At 40.8% G+C, this 15,886-nt stretch overlaps 1 long non-coding RNA gene across 1 annotated transcript; it reads left to right on the top strand.

Annotated features, from left to right (window-relative positions):
- Positions 1-433: 433 nt before the first annotated feature.
- On the top strand, positions 434-15,594 carry LOC132507765 (uncharacterized). The gene is made up of 3 exons (XR_009536302.1): positions 434-559; positions 1,667-1,805; positions 15,379-15,594. It is a non-coding gene; the product is annotated as an uncharacterized LOC132507765 (long non-coding RNA).
- Positions 15,595-15,886: the final 292 nt, after the last annotated feature.

Raw genomic sequence — 15,886 nt, 5'->3', positions numbered from 1 at the left:
CTTTTTTTCTCCCTTTTCTTCTGAGCCATGTGGCTGACAGGGTCTTGGTGCTCCGGCCTGGTGTCAGGTCTGAGGGTCTGAGCTGGGAGAGACAAGTTAAGGACACTAGACCACCAGAGAGCTCCTGGCCCCATATAATATCAATTGAGGAGAGCTCTCCCAGTGATTTCCTCCTCAATGCTAAGACCCAGCTCCACCCCACAGCCAGCAAGATAGAGTGCCAGATGCCCCATGCCAAACAATCAGCAAAACAGGAAAACAACCCCACCCATTAGCAGAGAGGCTGCCTAAAATCATAATAAGCTCACAGATAACCCAAAACGCACCACTGGACACAGCCCTGTCCACCAGAAAGACAAGATCCAGCCCCACCCACCAGAACACAGGCACCCATCCCCTCAACCAGGAAGCCTACACGACCAACTGGACCAATCTTACCCATTGGGGACAGACACCAAAAACAAAGGGAGCTACAAACCTGCAGCCTGCAAAAAGGAGATCCCAAACACAGGAAGCAAAATGAGAAGACAGAGAAACACACAGCAGATGAAGGAGCAAGGTAAAACACCCATCAGTGCTTTCTCTTCAACTGTATTTTCTTGTAGTATGTCTTGCAAGTTTTTCCTTTATATCTGAACTTGATATATTGGGTAAAATAAATTGCTGAAAATAAGCCATAATTAGTGATGGTAAGATGTTGAGGGAGGGAACACAGTCTACAGTCTAATGATTAGGTCTCAATATTTTAGTGGGCCAGTGCCCTTGACCTGTGAACTTCACACATGCTTCTCAGTTTCTCCTCCCTCTTAGGTGGTACAGGATGACTAGAGTGGGCCAAAGTATGGCATTTCCCTTTCCCCCATGTGGAAGGTTAGCAGTTGGGTATTTTCTTCCCCCAGTTCAGTTAGGCTCTGATAAAACCCCAGCATGTTAGGCTCCGGTTAAATAGTTTCTACTGAAGGCAGACCATGTTAAGAAGAATAGATTGCTCTGAAATCTTTCAAGATGGTTCCTTTTCCCCTTCCAGAGCAAAAGAGGATTTTTCTCTGATATTTTCTGTGAGAGCCTGATAGAACTCTGAAGGTACAACTCGCAGAAGTGTGTGGCTCTCCTGATGACTCAGTCTCCCTGGAGTTGTGTCTCAGACTTGTCCACACTGAGCCTCCAGCAATTCATCAACCACAGTTCAGGTTTCCCTACCCTGGCCCTGGTTCCTGCAAAGATTTCTACTGAAGTCTCTGCTGTATTTACCTGTTGGTGTCTCCAATTTGGGGACAATATTTTGCACTGTGACCTCATTTTTCTAAGAAAAGTTGTTAAGTTTTCATTTTGTTTAGTTTTTTACTTATTGCTCGGATTATCTTTTTAAAAATGATTTTAATTGAAAAGCAAAAAAAATGTATAACAATTCCAAGGATCGCTACCTTTCAAAGCAGCAATGTTTGAAAGTTCTTGGCAACAACTTAAGTGGAGTTGTCATTTTAAAAGTTGACTGAGTTAATGATACGCTACTATATGCAATTATAAATCTCTAGATGTGTGTTTATTTAGTCTCTATTTTCCATATTAGACTGTAAGCACCCTAAATGGTGCCAGAACTTCTTGCTATAATCAGTCAGCACAAAGCAAATATGACAGAAACTGTTCTAAAAAATTCTTCTTTCAGCTTCAACTTCTGAAGAGCATGGAGTAATTCATGGAAGACCAACTTATGCTCCGTAACACCAAAAACACCAGATAAATGTATACGTTTGAAAATATCAGAGATCTGCAGAAACATCCAGAGGAGAAAACACCTTTCAGAGGTGAGCTAGTGACCTCTACTCTCCCTGGAGCATTTGCTGATCTTAGAATACACTACAGGGTAGAAAACTGAGCTTGTCCTGAGAAAGGTCCTACTGAGGGACAGAGAAATCAGGACAGCTCTGGGGAGTTGCAAGTAACAGAAATGCCAAACCTGGAGAACTAAAGGACATGAAACATAGAGCCTGTCTCCTCCTGAAGACATTGGTCAAGTATTGCAATTATGTATTCAGGAGAACAAAAATATAAGTCAAACACCTCTCAAAGACAGAATAAAAATTCCTATTATCTCTCATGTTTAATAAGAAATAGATATTCCAGGCTTTGCCAGTTAATTCTTCTAAAAATTCAAGGAAGAACTAATACTAATGTTACACAAAATCCTTCAGATAATGGAAACAGAGACATCACTTCTGAGCAATGTTTTAAAGCCAGGATAATCTTTATACCAAACATAGCAAAAGAATCACATCAAACAAAAATTACAGGCCAATCTCTCTTATAAATATTAATATAAAAGTCCTAAAGAAAATATTAGCAGATCGAGCTCAGTGATATAAAAGAAGTATAATATTTTCTATCCAAATGTCTTCAATAGGAGAATGGATAAGTTGAGGCATGTTCACACATTGAGAATACTATACAGCTGTGAGCATAAAAGTACTAGAACCACATAACAAATAAAATGTTGAATTAAGAAAAAGTCAATCACAAAAGAGTGTACACTATATTGTCCATTTATGTAATGTTCATGAGCAATACTAATCTAATGATAGAGGTTAGGATATGCCTAACCTGTGGGAAGGTAGTGACTACATGGCGGTATGGGTGTTTCTTCTGGGAAGTAGGTGACATTCTGTTTCTTGACCTGAGAATTACATTTATGGTGTGTTCACTTTTAAACCCGCTGTAGGGAATTCTCTGGCAGTCCAGTGGTTAGGACTCCACGCTTCCACTGCAGGGGACACGGGTTTGATTCCTGGTCGGGACACGGGTTCGATTCCTGTTCAGGAAACGAAGATCTCACAAGCTGCGTGGCATGGTCAAAAAAAAAAAAAAAAAAAAGTCATCCAGCCTTAATAAATAAATAAACCAACTCTAGACTTAGGTTTTATAAGTTGTTCTGTATGTATATTATCCTTCAATAAGTAGTTTGATTTTCCTTCTAATTCTTTTTTTACCCAGCTTCTTCTACTGCCAGTAAACACCCAGTATATATATACTTTTCCTTTTAGGTTCATTTTGAAACTTCTTTTCTAAAATTCGGCATTAAAGATACTCAGATTCATTCTCTGCACCCGCTGATGTAGGTATGAATTTGGCTCTGCCATCACTATTTAGCCATTTTAAACTTATTCCCCAAGGTCTGTTCTCTTATCTCCTTCCAGCTCCCTCAGAAAACTGTTCGTGACGTTGCACTCTAGACAGTTGCACAACCCCTTTATTGTCAGCTCTGGAATGAAGCTTTATGCATCACTGGCTCTGTGCATGCATTGTGAGGTGGAATTAATATTCTCTGTGTTGTTTAGTCTATATCTCATTGGCTAGCTGCCTAGAATGACTAAGGAAACTGCCTGAAAATTTACCCCTTCCTCCTCAAAAGAAAAAAAAAAGAAAGAAAGAAAAGGCAAACTCTGGAATGACTTTTACGGGAGGGAAACTTAATAAATGATTTTAAAAATAAACTGAAAGGAGAAAAAGGAGTTCTCATACTAGTAGGGTACTGATTGCGCAAAAGAAAAGTACTTCATTCAGACACAGCTGTAGTCAGGCCAAATTGTCACCACGCTCTGGAGATTTACAAGTTGAGAGGTGATATTCACAGACAAAGCTTGCATCACTTCAAATCTTAATGCAAAGTTAATTGCATACCTGGGTTATGTTCTACAGCGTCTCAAATAATATTGATGATACTAATGATATCACTGAAAACGGCTCTCTGGAAATTCATGAATACACCTCTAATTAAGCTGAGTTTTTTAACAACTTTGATCCTACTATACACTGCAAAATAGTTCACTGTAAATTAAATTGAAGCCTTGTGTGTGTGTGTGCCCGTGTATGTCTGCCTGTGTGTGCAAACTCAATTATTAAATGTCAAGGGGAAGGATTAAAATGTATAATTTTTCCCAATAAATTGTTTTTAATAATTCCAACAACTGAGAAGCAAGGATTCCCTTTTAAGCTGAAGTCCTATATAATTTTCAGTGCCCTAAATTTTCTTCCTTTAAGAGGTGAATTTTAAAATCCTATATTCAGTACAGCTTTTAGGAGAAAAGAACCATCCTTGATGTTTGGAATGACATGACACATGTTTTATAGCATAGTGCACTGTGATTATTAGCTGTAGTTTTGTTGTTTGAATTCGTACCGTTATCTACCAGATGCTCAGGGACACATTTAGAATAAAGTCATGGATGCAACAAGCTTTAGATCTTAGTGTGAGCTGTTTTAAAGACAGGTGAAGTTTAGGAAGCATACAGCTTAAAGGAAGAAAATAACATTAGAACTGCAGGTGTAGCAGAGAAATAATTGCCTACTTTTTCACACTGACGGGCGTTTAGGTTTATAAAAACACCAATGCTGGAAAGAGATATTTCCCTCAGACTAAACCTAAACATCTCAGACATTAAACACCATGAATTCCCTGCTCACTGAGGTAAGATGTTGGATATACCATGTGGTCCCTATGAAACTGTCGTGACGAGTCATGGCCTTTCCTCTCTTGAGCTAGCCCTCCTGACTTTCCAATCTGACTTCCCATGTCTATTGATGGCTTATTCAATACTTTCCCAATCCTGGAACACTTTGTTCTCTGCTGGCTTATTTCCTCTGGCTCTCTGGTTGGTGTTGGATCCCATACAGAGAGGATCTCCATCATTGTCTCCTTACCCCGGAGGCCACCCTACCCGTTGAGAGTGGGTCCATGTCCTTCTTTCCATTTAGAAACACCTTCCCGGCCTGCTGCCCTCCCTGCTTTTTGCAGCCTAGTCTTCCTTTGTGGCCTCTTGGACACAATGAGAAACAATGTTATCCAACATTTTTTCCGATGCCAGTTTGCCTGCATGAAAATCCAGGTCCCTCTATGCATTACAACTTCACGCACGTTACTTAACCTCTGTATCTCTCTGCCTTATCTTCCTCATCTGTAAATTGAGGCTAATAATATATATCTTGGAGTTTCTTGTGGAGCCAATAAAACAATGCAGGCAAAGGGCTGAGAATTGTGTTGGGTGTATAGCAAGTCGCCAGTGAATATTGTTCTTAATTGTATGATCACCTTGGTCAATAACCCAGGAGCACCCAAGCTTGAACTCTGTGAATATAATGACAGCTGGTTCTTCTTTTGCCCTACCCAGGTACGTGGGGAGTTTCTTGCCTTTTGGGAGGTCTGAGGTCTTCTGCCAGCCTTCAGTAGGTGTTCTGTAGGAGTTGTTCCACGCGTAGATGTATTTCTGGTGTATCTGTGGGGAGGAAGGTGATCTCCGTGTCTTACTCTTCCGCCATCTTCAAGGTCCCCCCCCCAGCTGGTTCTTAATATAGACCATATGTTTATATAAGACCAGTAAAAATCACTTCAGGAAAATTAAGGAGCAAGGTGATATGGAGAGAAGGTTTAGCAAGAACCAGAGTGGCCAAGTTCTCAGAGAGGGCAAGAAGGGGAATAAAAGCTGATCTTGACGGCTTTCTATTCTCTTCAATATCAGCAAAACTAGTATTAAAATCAAGCAATACTCAGGGATTCCCCTCAGGAGTGGATGGCACAGTGGGAAAAGGAGAAGCTATAGAGTCAGTGGGACCAGGACCTCAGTCAAGTTTCTTGCCTACTCTGTGACAGTTAAGATAAAACAAAATAAAAAAATCATTTTGGGAGATTATTCAGAGAATTATCTGTAATAACTCAAAAGAAATACTCCTGTCCTATATACCTCCATCCCATTCAACATGCATTAACCCCCAGAATCTAATCTTATAGGTTCACTGGGATTAGTCTCTCCTTCTTATACCCTGGGGTTTCCACTGTTATCCTGTTAACAGGAATTGTTTTAGAGAGAAGGTTTCAAGCCAAGCTAATGCGTTTAAATTCCCTAACTTTTGGAAAGGAGGCAGCCACTTTCCCACTGTGATAGCGAAGTGCTTGTCATCATTTTGCCACCATGGTGGTGCTAGGCAGAGGCAGATGGGCTGCCTGAAAAGCAGTCACTGAGACAACAGTTCAGCTGAGAAAGGCAGGGAGAGACAGAGCCCTGGTGACACTTGTAAAGTTAATTAAACAAGCAAGCCATTAAGCTGGGGTGGCTCTAATGCCTTGGTGACCTATGTAAGCAAACCAGTATCTAAGCATAGAAATGCCTCAAGGTTATAAAATCAAAATGCTAAGGACAACCAGTCACAAACAGCCAAACAAGCTTTAAGCTATAGCCAATCAAGTAATGTCCTTTCTTTGCTGCCACACTTTCTCTACATACGTCTTCTCTCTGGTTCTTGTCACTGAGCGCTCCTAACCACTTGTGGTTTGGTGCTGCCCAATTGGAATCGATTTTTGCTCCAATAAGCTCTTAAAAGGTTTAATATGCTTCAGTTTATCTTTTAACACATTGGTTGAGTCTTTTGATGTAACAGTAAATGAAGAAAACCATGGCTGAAATTTGCCAGTACGTGAGCCAGAAAATTTCTCTTTCCTTAAACAATTTTTAATTGGATTTTGTCTTTTTCACTCAAAGAGTGTTGCCTAATACAAAGACCTACTGATAAAGATGTAAAGTTTCCTTGCTTGCTCTCTAAGCCTAGTTATCACATCTCTCTGAAGTTTACAGGATTCCCATAGTAGTAAAGCTCTTTTCCTCTTCCGTGGCCGTTGATTTATTCAGAAGTCATACCCCGTAACTACCCCACAATTACACCACCTCCTCCTGCTTATTTCCAGGTCTAGGCTAAGAAGACTTTGCTCACAAAAAGCACTGGAGATGGTGCAGGAAGGGAGGAGTGCTGCAGGGAGTCTGATCTAGATCAAATATATACTTCTCATCAGTGCCTTGAAAGTTCACTATCACCTAGATCTCCTCTTTTATCTCTGCTATTCCCTCCCAAAACATAGGTGCTTCAGTACAGTGTGCAAACGAGTAAGATTCGCTCAGTAACAGGAGCCAGCATCCTACAGTGTTGTTTTTTTAAATTTCATTTTATTTATTTATTTATACAGAAGGTTCTTATTAGTCATCTAGTTTATACGTATTAGTGTATATATGTCAATCCCAATCTCCCAAACCCTACAGTGTTGTATGTAGATGTTCTCCTAATGGCATCTGAGAAATAACTTAGAGTAGCAAGAATGTGTTCTTGAACATGAAAAGAAAAGAAATGAAATGAAATGAAAAGCAAAACAAACGAAAGCAGCAACCTAATCATTTGAATTAGAATTTATGCTCTGAAGAGTTGATAAGTTTTGGAAAATCATAAGGAATGTGTTTCAGAACAAGGATGTCAAAATAGATTTTGCTTAATTTTTTCTATTTCATAGAAGTTAGGTTCACATTCTAACTCCACAGCTTTACAGCTAGATGACCTAGAACGTGTCCTAGGCATCAGTTCAACATATGGTCTAGCATGCACCTGTGGACTTAGGGCATTGCACTTAGAAGGTTGTAAATTAGTACATTTAGTAAATTAGTATATATTTTCAGGAGTGAAAGTATAAATGGATTCTTAGGATGATTACTGTCTCCTGAAAAATCATTTCCCTTCTCATTTTTTCCCACGTGTCACAAGGTCTACTGTTTCCCAAGTAGATTTTCCTCATCACAACTATTTAAGCTGCCAGGACAATCCCTGACCCACTTTTCTGGTTTAATCTATTCTTAAGACATAGACATCTATCCAGAGGTATTCTGACAAAAAGCATAACTTTATCATAAAGTTGATGATATATATCTTCTACCTTTTAGCTCTATTTTAGTTTAAAAAAACATTATGTGTACACGTATCATAATTGACAAAGCATGGCATATAACATGAGTCTGATTTCATTGTAGCTAATCTCGATCAACTTCTTTCCTTTCTGGATTTATCAAGAAATATGTGGCACTCTGACATCACATGAAGAGGCGAAATTCCTGGCCCCTTTCATCACTAGTGAGGAGAAATGTGCATAAAAAGATATTTGCAACATTTTGACAAAGAAGAGCTTTAACAGGACATGATACCAGATAGGATAGATGTACCATTTTCTATGTGACCCAAATAACCTACTTCTTTTTCACTAGAAAATGATCAGTTTTAAAATTCATGTCTTTTCTTATGCTTGTATATACTTTTCTTCTGTCATCCAGCCCCAATTTTCTAAAATGCTAGAATAGACCTTCCATTTTTACGCAAAGTATGCTTACTGTAAAAGTGACAGGAAAGAGTCAAGATGCTTTGAGTACCTGTTTAATTCAATGGTTATATTTTTAAAGTATTGGAAAGGATTCTTTTTTAAAAGTCTGTTAAAGATGCTCATAATGGTTTGGGTCCCGATATTGCCACCTAATCCATTGTATAAAATCTAAATCTATTGTATAATCAAATGTGTAACACTAAACAAGTCTATTTGTTTCTTCGGCCCTCTGTTTCCCGACGTAGTAAATGAAGTACTTCTGAAATTTTCCTCTAGCGCTCTCTCTCTCTGAGCCAGAAATTTAGAAAAAAAAATTGTACTCTATTTTTTTTTTGCACTACGCGGGCCTCTCACTGCTGCGGCCTCTCCCGTTGCAGAGCACAGGCTCCGGACGCGCAGGCTCAGCGGCCATGGCTCACGGGCCCAGCCGCTCCGCGGCATGTGGGATCTTCCCGGACCGGGCCACGAACCCGCGTCCCCTGCATCAGCAGGCGGATTCTCAACCACTGCGCCACCAGGGAAGCCCTGTACTCTATTTTTAATTGGTCGTTTAAAAAACTACAGGCCATTTTCTTTGACCCTAATTAATCTTACTAATTAAAAAAAATCAATCTAACCTAAAGTAATAATCCAAATGAAACCATATTTCTTTAAAAAACACCCTCAAAATAAGCAAGGAGTATATGTCTGGGGAAAGGGGGATAGTTAATTAAATTAGTTGCATCCTCAATGGGATATTGTTGCCTGTGCTGAGTCTAGTCCAAAAAATCATTTCCAAAATCAATGTCAGGGATCTTTTCCCTATTTCATCTAGGAGTTTTAAGGAAGGAAATTTTTTTCTGGCCACGTCCCACAGCTTGCAGATTCTTAGTTCCCTGACCAGGGATTGAACCTGTGCCCTCGGCAGTGAAAGCGTGGAGTCCTAACCACTGGACCACCAGGGAATTCCAGTCCAAGATGGCTCTTTTCTTTTTAATATTTATTTATTTGGTTGTGTTGGGTCTTCGTTGCCACAGGCGGGCTCCTTAGTTGCAGCATGCATGTGGGATCTATTTCCCTGACCAGGGATCGAACCCAGGCCCCGTGCTTTGGGGCCGTGGAGTCTTAACCACTGCACCACCAGGGAAGTCCCCAAGATAGTTCTTGAGCACATAGCCAGCACACCTGCATTCTAGGCTGTCTCATGGAGGAATGTGAAAGGGTACAAAGAAAACTTCTCCCAGCTGAGTCAGCTTCCTTTAAGCAGCTTTCTGGAGGTGCCAAAGAGTGCTTACACTCACATTTCATTGGCCTGGAATTAGTCATATGTCCACACCTAGCTGCAAAGGATGATGGGAAGTATATTATTCCAGTGTGTACAGTTATTGCAAATAAAATCAGGGTTCTGTTACTAAGAAGAAGGGGAGCATGGATATTGTTTAGTGATGGACATTCTTTGCCACAAATACAGTGTGTTGTAGGTTTTCAGATGAGGGGGTCATAGACCCACATTTAGGAGGCTAGAGAAAGATGATAAGAGAAAATGATTTCTGCCCCCTTTCCAGTGTGCCCTGATTTAGAATTACATGTGTATTTCCATGTGTATTACATGTGTATTTTCCTGTATCTCCACTGGACTGTGAGCCCTGAGACAGCCGGCACTCTGTCTTCTTTGCATTTATAACCTCTGATAGGAGAGCTTTTTACAAAGCAGATCTTCAATATATTTTTGGTGAATTGAGATAAAGGTGATGAAGTTTTTGAGGAGGAAGTGGGGGGAAATTGTGTCAGCTTTGCTAGAACTTTCACTCTTTCATCTTAACAAAAATTACCTCAGGCTTTATATCACAAAGGCAGATTACATTAATAATTTGTTAGCACAGTTGTAATTTTGTAACCCTTCAAAGGTCCTCTTACTAATGGCTGATCCACTTTTTAGTCATCTCAATGAGCAGAACTTCCTTCTTTCCCTCATGTCCACCCTCATTCCCTCCCCAGAGGTCCAAACTTGGCCAGGAGCCTAAAAGATAGGCCAACTGCAGAATCAGCAGAGATCATAGGTTTTTTGTAGTTAAGGAGCAGTGATTCAAGGTTGCAGAGAGCATGACTTGTATCCTTTCACAGGACATAGCTCTTGGAATAGGTATGACTATAAAACCAACATTTGGACACAGATCATTGCCATAACTGATTCACAGATGAATCATATTAGCTATTTCTGGATTTATGGGGTTATCTAAAGTTGAACATGGCAACTGTTAACTTACAAAGTCTAAAACCCAAACTAAGACAAATCCTGACAACCAGGGGAAATTTAAGAGCAGCGGCTAACACACCTTCTCTTATTTCATTCCATTTGTTTTAACTAACTGGTTTGAGATTATACAAAGAAAGAATGACTCTGTGAGATGACTACTGATTTACCCAGAAATGAAACCTAAGCTCTAACAGCTAGTTACCTTCCTGTTTGGTTTCATGTTCTCTTACTAAGAAATGCCTGTCTGTGCACATGTTAATTACAGTAAAGTTGATGGAAACTTGGCTGCCACGTCTAGACAATGGCTGAGCCTGAATCTGGTTGAAGACCTGGTACAGATTCAACCTAGATTATATCTTGACCCTCTGAATGGCCTCTTCCCACTTCCTAATTCTGAGACAGCCTGATATAGGCATGCCGCCAGTTGCTTCAACTTGGGCATTTCTGCATTATCGGTTGGGTGTGGAGGAGAGGAAGCAGACTGTACCCCCTTCAGATTCAGCCTGGTAGATCTGAAGAGTCACGTTGGAATGCGGATTTCCGAGCAGCCTTAAGATGTGCTCTTAAGGGCTTTTCGACAGATGAGCTTCTTAGAACTTTCTCTTATCTCTTAGGAAAAAGAGATAATTTTCTCTGTTCTGTTTCCAGTTTTCGCATGTGATGATTTGTGAGGTAGCTATAAAGCCACAAGCTCCTACTTACTGTTTAGGACAGTAGAGCTATCAAACAGGGCAAATTGATAAGCTCACGAAGTTAGGTAACTTAGAGATAACCAGGAGCTTTTCCTTCACCTCTTCAGCCTGAGAGAAGCACTTTAAGCACAGTGCCTCAAGGGAAGAAGGAGAAAAACTACCTTTGCAAACAGGAAAATCCTCCTTTATTTACTTAAGTCTTCTTAAGAAATCACAGATCCAGAACCTGAAATCCAAAACTCCCAGTCAGTTGAGAGGTTCCATCCCGTGGGAACTGGAATATGACACCTAAGAGTCAGAGCATCACAGAGTCGTGACAAACCTTAGATTTCAAATCCAACATGCTTGTGTTACGATGAAACTGAGACATAGGTAAAGTTCGAGGTTTAAAACCTAATCCAAGTACAATGATGTATTCACAAACAGAGTACAAGGATAGAGATCGGACACCTGTCTCAGTATCTCAGTAAACTCAGTTTATTGCCACCTGTAGCACCTATATCTGCATGGTAACCAAAACATAATTTATTTGCTTTTGACTAGAATTACCTCAGCTCAGTGTGGGCCACTGAGCCACTGGGCCACTCAGTGTGAGCTGAGGTAATTTTTTTTCTTTTTATTCAATTAGTTGCCACTTGTTGGGGCTTTAGGAACCTGAGATAAACACTTTTTTAAATTTATTTATTTATTTATTTTTGGCTGCGTTGGGTCCTTGTTGCTGCGCGCGGGCTCCCTTTTTAGTTGCAGCAAGCAGGGGCCACTCTTTGCCGTGACGCACAGGCCTCTCATCAAAGTGGCCTCTCCTGTTACAGAGCACGGACCCCAGGCACGTGGGCCTCCGCAGTTGTGGTACGCGGGCTCTAGAGCACAGGCCCAGCAGTTGTGGCGCACGGGCCCAGCTGCCCCTTGGCATGTGGGATCCTCCTGGACCAGGGTCCAAACCTGTGTCCCCTGCATTGGCAGGCAGATTCCCAACCACTGTGTCACCAGGGAGCATGGTTAAATGAAATAATAGTGTCTAATGCATGCATGATGGCTTAGTGGAAAGAGTATGAGTTTAATTCTTTTTTATTTTTTAAAAAATTTTATCTATTTTTGGCTGTGTTGGGTCCTAACTGCTGCATGCGGGCTTTCTCCAGTTGCGGCGAGCGGGGGCAACTCTTCCTTGCGGTGTGCGGGCTTCTCATTGTGGTGGCTTCTCTCGTTGTGGAGCATGGGCTCTAGGCATGTGGGCTTCAGTAGTTGTGGCACGTGGGTTCAGTAGTTGTGGCTCACGGGCTCTAGAGCGCAGGCTCAGTAGTTGTGGGGCACGGGCTTATTTGCTCCGTGGCATGTGGGATCTTCCCGGACCAGGGATCAAACCTGTGTCCCCTGCATTGGCTGGCGGATTCTTACCACTGAGCCACCAGGAAGTCTCTATGAGTTTAATTCTGGCTCTATTCATCTTCCGGTAAACTGGACAAGTTAATTAAATTCTCTGGGCCACAGCTTTTTCATCTATAAAACAGAGATAATTCTCACCTTGTAGGCTTGACAAAAGGATTCCAGATAATGTATGGAAAAGATCCAACATGGGGTTTGGCACTGTCTGTGTTAAATAAATAGTCATTATTATTATCAGTGTCAGTAGTAAATATCTGGAAGACAAACTGCCAACTTGAAGTTGAGCGTGCAGCTCATTGAATCATATCTCTACAGATAGTCAAGCTACTCATTGCCAGCTTTTGCAGGGAAGCTTCTTTTCTGTGTATAAGAAATCCTAACTTTTCCATCTGGGAACTCATGTTGAAGCTTCCACTTAAGTTCTTGGTTCCTCCAAGGAAGTGCCCCTCAAACCTTCTTGTCCTGAATTGTGCTGTGTTCTTGGACACACGTCTATCCCACATATATCTGTTATGTTCTGAATGTTTCTGGAGTTGCCATGGTTTCTAATACTCATTTCTAATATGCAGCAGAAGGTTTAAACTGAGAGGTTACCAGTTAAGCGGAGGGAAGGGGTATGGTCATGTCAGACTTCAAGGCTTCATATAACGTGGTCTCAAATTACCAGTCAAACCTTGTAATTTCCATATTTATAAAATGGGATCATTATACCTACTTCACAAGTTTGTTGTGAGATTTACATGGGCTAATGCCTGTTAAAAAAGGTACCTTGCAATAATATATCAGGTGTTTAATACATATGCTTATTCTCTATCCTTCAGGAGGTCCCATCATAAATACTACAATCCTACCAGTCTGGTTAGCTCACCCTACCCTTGAGAGACAGACATCTTTACCTCTTTGCTCTCTTTTTCTTCCTTCCTCCTCCTTTTAATCACTTAATTACATGTAGTTGTACCAAAGAGTAGGGAGCATTTATAACTGGCTTTTTATTAGTGGCTTTATTACTCCATCTAAACTAAGCTGCTGAAACTTTTAAGAAGAGGTCCCAGAGAAGATGGACTGTGTCACTTTTGGTCATGTGTCTAACTCCAGCTCTGAGCAAACATCTTGGCATGTCGTGGGCACTCAGTGTGTATCAAGAGTCAAGGTTGCGGCTCTAGAAACTGAATGTGAAATCCAAACTTTTCTTGCTACCTTTGGACTTCAGACAAGTTATTTGATCTTTTTCAGCTCTATATCCTCCTCTGGGAAATGGAGATAACCATAGCGCTTTCCTCAGTGTTCTGTTGGGGATAAAATGAACAATGCATATATTAAGGGTTCAATACATTCTACATATTCATTGATAGTTATAAGTAAATAATTATTAAATATCACATGGAGATAAAATAACTGGCAGAAAAATGTATGAGTAATTTGATATTATTTAACCTTTAGACTAAGAGCTGGATGAGCAAGGGTCCTGGGACTCTCTGACTTTCATTTAAGGGCACCCTAGTCAAACCACTTTCACCTATGCCACCCCATGTGTCCTTCACACTGTAATTACAATACCTTTTTCAAGTACTTCATTCCATTTTGAATGCTTCTTCCTTTTCAGCCTTTAGAAATTGTACCTTCCTTTCAAGATATAAACTAAATTCAGAGACCCCTGAGACATCTTCTTTGATCTCCCCCATCTGCCTTCCACAGTCCCCCTTTGAAACAGGAGGGAAGGGTGCAGGGCACAGCCTTTGAAAGAATGACATAGCCTGAGGACATGACATAAACTGATTAGAACCAAATGTGTCCAAGATGACAGAGAAATCGTCTTCCACTAGACCTTGAGCCTCAGTATACACTCGTTGTAACACATCAGCACTCTAAATGACACACCCCCAGGCGCCATGACAGTTCCAAGACCGAACATAAGGATCAAAAAGTGGGCGGTGGCCCAATTCCTGGAAATCCTCGCCCCTTCCTGAAATAGCTGGAATACTCTTCCCACTCATTAGCCTATGAAATTACCCGCTCCTGTAAAAACTGACAAACCCATACCCTGGTGCCGCTATCATCTTCTGAGATGGCCCACACTCTGTCTGTGGAATGTGTTTCTCTCTAAATAAATCCACTTCTAACCTATCATTTTGTCTCTCAAAGAATTCTTTCTGCCATGAGGCATCAAGAACCTGAGCTTCATTAAGTCCTGAGACCAGGTGTGTGATCTCGGTTGGAAGACCGTGGCTTTTTGCCGGGTTCGAGTCCCGGCACGTGGGTTCAAGTCCCAGTCTGAGGTTCACCTTCTCTACTCCTTCCAGCTGTGACAGAGTGCATGTCTCTGCAACCTCCGTTACGTCATGGAACCCCGTCTACACCCTCCTCACAGCACGGCATATAATGGCCTGGCTGGTTGTTACGGTTTATCTCTGTTAGATGATAAACCTCTTGCCAGAGCCCTCTTTATCTTTTATTTCCCAGCATAGGGAACATGGCAAGTCTCTGTCCCCTTTGATGAGATCCCACTGATGCTCTAATTGGAACTGATGGCAGTTTGTGGAGTCATTTGCCTCTGCTGCTTCTCAAATCCTGGTTAATTTGACAATTTACTCAGGGACTTCCCAGACGCCATGCTTCAAATGCAGGGGGTGTGGGTTTGAACCCTGGTTTGGGAACTAAGATCCCACATGCCGTGAGACGTGACTCTAATTACCTCTTACTGGAATTGTATTGTCAGTTTCGTTTCTTGAAATTCCCAGAACAGCAAACAGGATTGAATGGGGTGGGGCTGCATTAAGAGTGATTATAAGAGATTTAGAGGCAGTACTGTAGAGACATGCAAATCAGTACGGAGAATCTACACCCACCTAATTCTCTGAGTTTGTAAAGTTTCTATCCTTTTCTTTTAGAAGGAGTCAACCTGATGAATTGAACACAAGGGCTGGCTTAATCAACAAGCTGACTGGAATATGGATGAACTCCCTAATCTCTAGATGTTTCTAATTCTGAAAGTGTCTTGTGGGAGAGCCTAGCCTTATCCATAGGTTCAGTTTTGAAAGCAAGCAGAATAAAAGAAGACTGCAATTGTTCACATGTGTTTGAATTTACGTGCACTTAACAGTGTTTTAAAGGCTTTTTAAAAAGAGCTTTTAATATGATAATCGTTTTCTGTAAAGGCAATACTTAAAAAGAAAATGCTTAATGATTTCTTTTTAAAAAAGTAGAAAAATGCTCTTCTGTTACATTTCTAAAAAGTATTTGTACATTAAAAATAACTCAGTGCACATTGGTGTCATATTTTAATTTTTTCTTGAAAAGCATAGCGACTGCTTCTAGATTTTTGTCTTTAAAACACTTTATTCATTCCATGCAAAGGCATATTTTTAAAATTACATATCAATACTCATAAGATACATT

The sequence above is a fragment of the Lagenorhynchus albirostris genome, chromosome 17, assembly GCF_949774975.1.
Source record: "Lagenorhynchus albirostris chromosome 17, mLagAlb1.1, whole genome shotgun sequence".
Lineage (NCBI taxonomy): Eukaryota > Metazoa > Chordata > Mammalia > Artiodactyla > Delphinidae > Lagenorhynchus > Lagenorhynchus albirostris.
Note: the sequence above shows the minus strand (reverse complement) of the source record. Positions and strands in the feature narration are given on the sequence as shown.